Source organism: Cnephaeus nilssonii (genome assembly GCF_951640355.1).
Source record: "Cnephaeus nilssonii genome assembly, chromosome: 13".
NCBI classification, from domain to species: Eukaryota; Metazoa; Chordata; class Mammalia; order Chiroptera; family Vespertilionidae; genus Cnephaeus; species Cnephaeus nilssonii.
Window position 1 is genome coordinate 3,108,184 of NC_137084.1, and position 8,403 is coordinate 3,116,586.

Here is an 8,403-nt window from a genome sequence, read left to right on the forward strand (position 1 = left end):
GCGGCGGCGGGCGGCGGGCGGCGGGCGGGTTAATCAGTACCTGGGCTGGCTCCACAGCTCCTGGGAGAGGAGGTCAACGCCCTTGGCCCTCAGCCCACAGGGGTGTTTGGGGCCCACGGTGCCAAAGGACTGTTTGGGTTTGTAAGTTTTCAACGTGTTTGTGTCCAAAGGGAAGCAAGGCGAAGCGCCCGCACCTGGCCCGGCCCCGCGGGAGTCAGCAGCCGCCCGCCGTGACCAGGACGGCCGGCGCCACGAGGCCCAGAGGGAACGGAGGCTCCGCTGTGAGTGCCCAGAGCACAGACAGCAGCGTCCAGGGGACCCCGCTCCGCCGGCCACAGCCCATGACGGCTCTCGGATCCCCTGCTGCCCGGCAGACCTGGGCCCACGTGTCCTCCCTCCCCCCGGCCTCGGTGTCCGTGTCCCGGGGACTGTGACCTCCGCTCTCCCGCTCGGAAAGCATGTGTCACTCACTGCCGTCGACCCGCTGCCAGACACGCGGGACCCCCAGCCCAGGGAAGCTGGCACACGCAGGGCAGGAGCTCCGAGGCCCCGTGCGGGGATGTCCAGAGGAAGTGAGAGCTGACGTCAGCGCCAGCAGGACCCCCGACCGGCTGGCCGTAGCCCAGCCCCACAGCTCGCTCTGCCTGACACCCCAACAGGCTGGTTTCCCCTGAGCCGGAGCTCAAAGCCCCCGCGGACAACGGCCGGGCCTCTTACCAACCGGCTACGCTGTGTCCCCGGAGGGCCTGGGAGGTTAGAAAGACTCAGGCCTGGCCATGGACTTTGCACTTAGAAAGCAGAGAGGATCTCCCCCCCCCTCCCCCCTCTCTCAGGAGCAGTTGGCCAAGGACCCAGCCAAAAGGCAGGAATGGACAGGACAGCCAAAAGGCAGGAAAGACGCTCCCGGCCTCGGAGGAGCGCCGTGTCTGCTCTCGCAGCTGAGGACGGGCCCTCGATGCACACTGTGAACAGAGTCAGGGCTGAGCCCCCAAACCAACCTGGAGGAGGAAACAGTGCGAGAAGGATGGCGCGCAGGGCGGGGCGGCCTCTTCCTCGCTCATCACCCCCTCGCTCTCTGAGATGCTTCTTCCCACCCACGGCACCAGCCTGTCTGTCCTGTGATTGGTGTGTGTGTGTGGGGGTGGGGGGGACAGGGACGGGGGGATGGGAGGGGGGCTGTCCGCTCTGCCCGGCCAGCTGGCTGCACCCTGCAGGTCAAGGAGCACAGGACCCGGGCTCGGCACCATCTGTGGGTCCTTCCCTTTGCCAGCACCCAGGGGACCGACGGCTTTTCTCTCCCTCGAACCATACAGTTGTTTGGGGGGTTGATAGGAAGAGCGCCTGATGAAATAGGGGCCACCGGCTTCCCAGGGAGGTGACTCCAGGCTGAGACCTGGTCGAGTCTGTGTGTTTCTCCGCCCGGGACAGCTGGCTGGATGAAACGCGCGAGCGGCCTTCAGCGGGGGGTGCACCCGGCGGTGACAGCGCAGGGACCCCAGCTCACACGGCCGCTGGGAGGGATGGCCAAGGCGTTCTGCCGGGCGAGAAGCCGGTCCCCAAAGGCGACAACTGAGCCTCCACTGACAGGGCCTTCCCGAGGACAGAACCACGGGAGGGGACAGGCTGTGGTTGCTAGGGGTGACGAGTGGAAAGGGATCGGGACAGCCAGAGGGAGTTTCCGGGGAGACCAAGGGACTGTTGTGTATCCTGATTACGGTGACAGTTACAGGAATCCATACGTGTGCTCATTCAAAACCCTATACACCCAAAGGGCCAATGTTACGGTAGTGATAATTTTTCAAATAAAACGCTAAAAAGTTCCCTGGCTGGCGTGGCTCAGTCGGTGAGCATTGACCTATGAACCAGGCGGTCACGATTCGAATCCTGGTCAGGGCACATGCTCAGGTTGAGGGCTCGATCCCCAGTAGGGGGCGTGCAGGAGGCAGCTGATCAATGTTTCTCTGCCGTCATTGAAATTTCTAGTTCTCTCTCCCTCTCCCTTCCTCTCTGAAATCGATAAAAATATATTAAAAAAAACCCAAACTAAAAAGTTAGTGATGATGCTAATGGCGGACACGTGCTCCCTGTGGGCCCAGCTCTGCGCTGACGGCAACACACCCGTTACCTCACTTACTCCTCCCCAACGCCCACGGGCATCCAGGTTGTGCAACTCGCTCAGGTCACGTCGCTGGTGGCAGAGCTGACACTTGACCCCACGTCCGTCTGACTCACGCGCCTGTGACCTGACCACAGGGCAGTGGGCCTCATGCGGGGCAGGGCGGGGAGGGCGTCACAGGGTGTCAGCCCCCGGCTCGGAGGGACAGCAGTGATGGGGGGCACTGCCGGGGGGGGGGGCCTAGTCCTGGTTGCAGGTGGGCCCCCAGGCTGATGGGCATCCATCGGCTGGACGTGACTCTGGAGGCCCAGCCCCGCCTCCGGTCCTCCCCCAGCGCCGGGGCGGGAGCTGAGGGGCCACCGCGCACTGGCAGCCACTCGCCAAGGAAAACCGCGCTGGGCCGGGTTACAGGCAGAGGAGTGCGTCCCGGGGCCCAGAGCCAGACACGGGCCACGGAGACCTGAGCGGTTTGGTTACGATGGCGCCACCGGGAGAACCGGAAGCTACTGCTGAAAAGCCCGCACTCCCCGACGGCCGGGAGGTGACAGGTTATAAAGGCAAAACCCCCAGGCCGGAGGGTTAGGGACGCGGGCCTGCGGGGAGCTGTCAGAGGTGAGGAAAGGACCGAGCACAGTCCTAGGGCTGCTCGGCGTCCTCTGCCGGGTTCACGGGCAAGTAGCAGGGGGTGGCTCCAGCGCAGGCCCAGGGCCTGAAACACACCTCAGTCTCGATGTTCTCCTCCGCCTGCGGGGCCCTGACCGTGGCCACCAGCAGGCCAGGCTGCTGTCCTCTGCAGCCTCGAGGGTTGTTGACTATCGGGGGAAAGGCTGGGTCTCTTAGGGATCTATCTATCTATCATGTATCATCTGTCATCTATCATCTACCATCTACCATCTACCATCTACCATCTATCATCTACCATCTACCATCTACCATCTACCATCTATCATCTATCATCTATCATCTATCATCTACCATCTACCATCTATCATCTACCATCTACCATCTATCATCTATCATCTATCATCTATCATCTATCTATCTATCATCTATCATCTATCATCTATCATCTATCATCTATCATCTATCATCTATCATCTATCATCTATCTATCTATATCTATCTGGAGAGAGAATGTGAGAGAGAGAGAAAGAGCACAAGCGAGGAAGGGTGAGAGAGAAAGCAGGAGAGAGAGAGAGGGAGAGAGAGAGAGAGAGAGAGAGAGAGAGAGAGAGACAGAGAAGAAGAGAGAGAGAGGTGTGATGTTTAGAGCTAGGACTTAAAACTAAATTTAGCCCGGCCGGCATGGCTCAGTGGTTGAGCATCGACCTATGAACCAGGAGGTCACGGTTTGATTCCTGGTCAGAGCACATGCCCGGGTTGCGGGCTCGATCCCCAGTGTGGGGCGTGCAGGAGGCAGCCGGTCCATGATTCTCTCTCATCATTGATGCTTCTCTCTCTCCCCCTTCCTCTCTGACATCAGTACCCACACATGCTACAAACACCCCCCACACTGCGTGAAGGTCGTGAGGCCCCTTGGTGTCACTGGCTGGAGCCTTCTGTCCCGGGGCCAGGGGTGGAGAAATGGGGATTTTTAGACAAAGGGACATATTTCATTTTTTTCTTATTTGCATGTCCCATAAACCCACTCCAACCCCTCCCCTTATTTTGTTAAAGAATGTTTGGTCCCCGCCCAGGGTGCAGGGACACTCCGTGCCCGGGAACCGGCTGTCCCACAGACGCAGTCCTGGGGGGGAGGCCGCGCCCTGTCAGAAGGGCACGTGCTGGGCGCTGCCCAGGCCCTGCAGGGTGCAGAGGGTGGGAGGGAGCGGGAAAGGGCTGGCTGCGGGCGGGGCCAGGCTGCACATGATGGGGGTGGGGATCCCTTCCCCCGTCTGGAAGAGCCGAGTTTGGGTTACTTGGGAACCCCCTGGAGGGAGGCCCAGCTGCTGGAAGGACAACCCCCGACAGGAGCAGGGGCGGCCGGCGGCTGCCTTTGGCATCCGGGCAATGTTTACCTCCTGACCTCACCCAGTTCTCCCCACGATCTCAGGAGTTTTACAGCCCAAACAGGAGCCCTGGGGCTGAGTGACCTCCAGGGGTCACGCCAGCCGGGCAGTGACAGGCCGTTCCCCTCGGCCCGTTGACCTCTGCCCTACTTCGGGCTGGCGTGCAGCCACTGGAGGGTGGAATCCAGGCTGTGCCCAGCACACAGGCTGCTGTCACGGGAGGCGTCACCCCGGAGAGGCGGCGGCGGGCGCAGGGAGGAGAGAGGGCCTGTGGGCAGACGCTTTCCTGCCAGGCTCCGCGGAGGTGCCAGGAACGCCAGGAGGCGTGGGGAGTGGTGGGCACTGCCCAGCAGTCGGGAGTCCACGCTCACGCAGCACACAGGTCCAGGGGTCTGGTCCCCACGAATTCTCACCGCCCTCTAGAGCCGTGGCCCCCAACCTTATTTTGGCCCCGCCCCACCCAAGCACCTCTAAAAACCTGATTGCCGCCCCCGCCCCGTGACATATAGTTCTTACTATTCAAAAAGCGAACCCTTATTCACGTGGAGGAAGCCTAAAGGGCCATGAACTTGGTCTAAACAAGCTTCCAAAGAACAGGGCATCCATGAAAGAGAAAAATAAAAGAACGAAAGAACAGTGGAAGTCCTGAGGAAGAAATCACTAAGAAATTGCTAAAAAAAAAAAAAAAAAAAAAAAAAAAAGTAATAATAGGAAGTGATAGGAAAAAATAGAAAATAGTTTCAAAACATAATAGAGACCTGAACTGCACAAATGTGTCACAATATGTATTTATATGCTGTATGTGAGGCCCCAGGACCAGAAGGAATGCAAAAAATTCACTGTGAGTAACTCATTCTCGAATTCCCCCTTAAAAGTCACATTTCCCCCTGTGGGGTGTGTGCCCCACGTTGGGAACCACTGCCCTAGTGTTTCAGCCACACCGTGCCCCCCGTGCCCCCACCTTCTTCTCAGCTAATTCCCATGAGGGCCGCGGGGCGCAGTTCCCTCCCGTGGGCCTGCCTCTCGGGGTGCAGTGGAAACCTGGCGTGGGAGGGCGCTGTAGGCTCTGTCCTTCCCTGGAAGCCGGAATGGCTCATCACTAAAATGGACGCCACTAGGTCCCCCTGGGGCGCCGTGCTGAGGGAAGAAGGCCCCGAAGGCTCAGGTCCTTCCTGATCCCAGGACCTTCCTGCGAGCTGTCACCCCCGTGGCAAAGGGCCACCCAGAGGTGACTGGGGACCTGGGAGGGAGGGTCCGGGCGGGAGAGGCAGGAGCCTGGGAGTCCGGGGACAGGAAGGTGAAGGGGACGCTGGAGCGATGTGGCCACGAGCCAAGGCTGTGGGCGCCCGGAGGCCCCGGGGGGAGGGGGGGGAGCGTGGTCCTGCCTGCACGCCCTCCCCCTGCAGGGGGCACGGCAGACTCCCGGCCTCAGGGCTGCGGTTAAGCCGCTGAGTTTGTGGCAGTTTGGACGTAGGCAGCAGCCGTGGGAAATGGACGTAGGCTGGTCAGCAACCACCCCCTGGTGTGATATGGGGGGGAGCCGGCCTCCCCGATCCTGAACCCCCAGTCCCGGGCCTCCGCTGGAGCCCGACAGCTCTCTGACGTCAGCGGGAAGGCAAGGGTGCGAGCGGCGGGTGGAACCAGGAGCCCTGCCCCCGGGGTCAACGCCACCACCATCCAGGCCTCCGCCCCCAGCTCCTCCTCGCTGGTGTTTCTCTCTCTCCCCCTCCCTTCCTTTCTGACATCAATAAAAATATATTAAAGAAAGAAGAAGACTTGGAGGGACCTGAAGTGAACACTATAAACCGAAGAAGCCGACCTGAAAAGGCCCCGCGGTGCGTGGTCTGCTTCTAACCACATGACATTCTGGAAAAGGCAGAGCTGTGGAGACCAGAAAGTAGCAGTGGGTGCCCGGGGGAGGGGGAGGGGAGGCGAGTAGGCTGAGTACAGAGGGGTTGGGGCGCCGAAATGGCTGTGTGAAGCTGTCATGGTAAACACATGTCATTACACACGCGTCCGAACCTGCGCTTAGCATGCGCGGCCGGCAGTGAGCGCGGTGAGCGGTGAGCTCTGGGTGCCTGACGTGCCCGCGTAGGCTCACCCCGGGCAAACTGCCTCCTGGCGAGCGAGGTTGAGAACGGGGGTGGGGTGGGGGGAGGGCTGTGCATGTGTGTGTGTTGGGGGGGGAGCAGGGGGCGTTCGGGAACTCTCTACTCCCTCTCTATTTTGTTGTAACCCTAAAACTGCTCTAAACAAACAAAACCTTACAACAGTGAAGAGGCCGGCCCGCCCCGTCTCGCCTCTGGGCCGGCTGTGGTTTGGGAGCTGGGACCGGTGTCTGGTGAGGAAGGTGTCACGATGACCCAACCAAGGCCGCCTGGGTCCGAGGCGCCCAGCAGTCGCTCACCTACGCGAGTGCCAGGAACATGCTGGTCCCTCCTCCAGGGGCCGAGCTGGCTCCGCTACCTCTGCTCCCCACCAAAGATCTCAGAGCCCCCAAGGCCGCCCAGCTGCCCCCACGACATGCCCCTCTCCCACCGCCCACCGTGGGGGAGTCGAAGTGAGAACTCAGCGCTCTGTTAAAATCAGAGCAACAACTCTCCTGTGAAATCTGGAAGTTTCCACCGGTCCCCGGACGCCGGGAGGGGCGGCCCCCGCAGGGTTTGTTGATGCGGGAAGCAGGGCACGCCGTGAGCGCGGGGAAGTGAGTCAGCGCCTGGCCACAAGCGGGTTTCAAAACAGGAGGGACAGGCAGACCTCACAGGCGAGAGGTCAGCAGACGCGGCAGGATGTGGGGGGGTTGTTGTGACCACACCCCTGGGAGCCACTCCAGAGAAGCCCCCCCCCCGCCCCCCGCACACCGTGACTGGCAGAAAAGTGACCCTTTGGGGGAAATATTCTCTGAGCCTCCAATCAAGATGTGTAGTTTGATTATTTTAATATTTCTTGGTAAAAAAAATAAATGAAGTCAAGCTGAGAGGTATAATTTAAAAGGATCCCCAAATACTAGTGATTCTGGGTGATCTTGAGGATTTAAAAAGGGGTTTCCCTGCCTGGCCAGTGTGGCTCAGTGGCTGAGCATCGACCTGTGAACCAGGAGGTCACGGTTCGATTCCCAGTCAGGGCACGTGTCTAGGTTACGGGCTTGATCCCCAGTGGGGCCGTGTAGGAGGCAGCCAATCCATGATTCTCTCTCATCATTGATGTTTCTATCTCTCTCTCCCTCTCCCTTCCTCTCTGAAATCAATCTATACTAATAAAAGAGAGATATGCAAATTGACTGTACCTCCGTGATGCTCACCAGCCAATCAGGAGTGAGCATGCAAATCAACCCAACAAAGATGGTGGGTTAATTTGCATACACAGGCAGGGAACAAAGACTGAAGGCTCTGGCCTGAGCGAAGACTGAAGACTGAAGACAACTGAAGATTGAAAACTGAAGAGGCTTGGCTTCTCCGCTGCGGCTGGAGCGAAGGCCTGGTTTCCGGGTGCCGGCAGCCAGGGGAAGGAAGGCCCATTGCACGAATCTTCATGCAACGGGCCTCTAGTTAAAATATATTTTGCAAAAGGGGGGTCTCCCAGAGAGAGCACCCTAACGGAGCGCTGTTTTTCTGGAGAAGGTAGGCCTAGCCCTTGAGCCGGAGGGGAAGCCTTCATCCTGAGATTTACTGCCGTGGCCGAGGGGGCCTTGGAGAGCGATGCCTCCGGGCAAATGTGTCCCCGAGGAAGACGGGCACATGTCTGCCCCTTCACGGCCTGGGACTCAGCTTCCACCACCTGCTCACAGCCCGGCCCTGGGCCCTGACTAGTCTGATCATCATCTGCCGCCTTTGCACACAGGAGACTGGGGAGGAAAGGGGGTGGGGAGGAGAGGGGGTGGGGAGGAGAGGGGGTGGGGAGGAGAGGGGGTGGGGAGGAGAGGGGATGGTGAGCAGTTTGCAAAGAGCCTCCACTTCCATTGCAATAGCGCCCCGGCCCCGCCCCCTTTGGCTGCTGAAGCGAACCCACGGGCACCTGGCTACCAGGCAGCGTCTCCACGGTGAGCTGGGTCATGCCACCCTCCTCCTCAAACGCCTGCCAGGGCTCCCCATTGCCAGCAGGGTGTCAGCACGGGCACCCCTGGCCTGACTCGTCCCCCATTCCAGAGCTCCCCATTTCCTTTCCAGCCTCGCCCCACCTCCTCCCGGCTCTGAGTAAGACATCCCCCCCCCCACCGCCGCCCCGCGCTGCCCCGCCCCGAGGCAATGCCTTTGCTCCTGGCTCCCCTCCAGCGAAGTC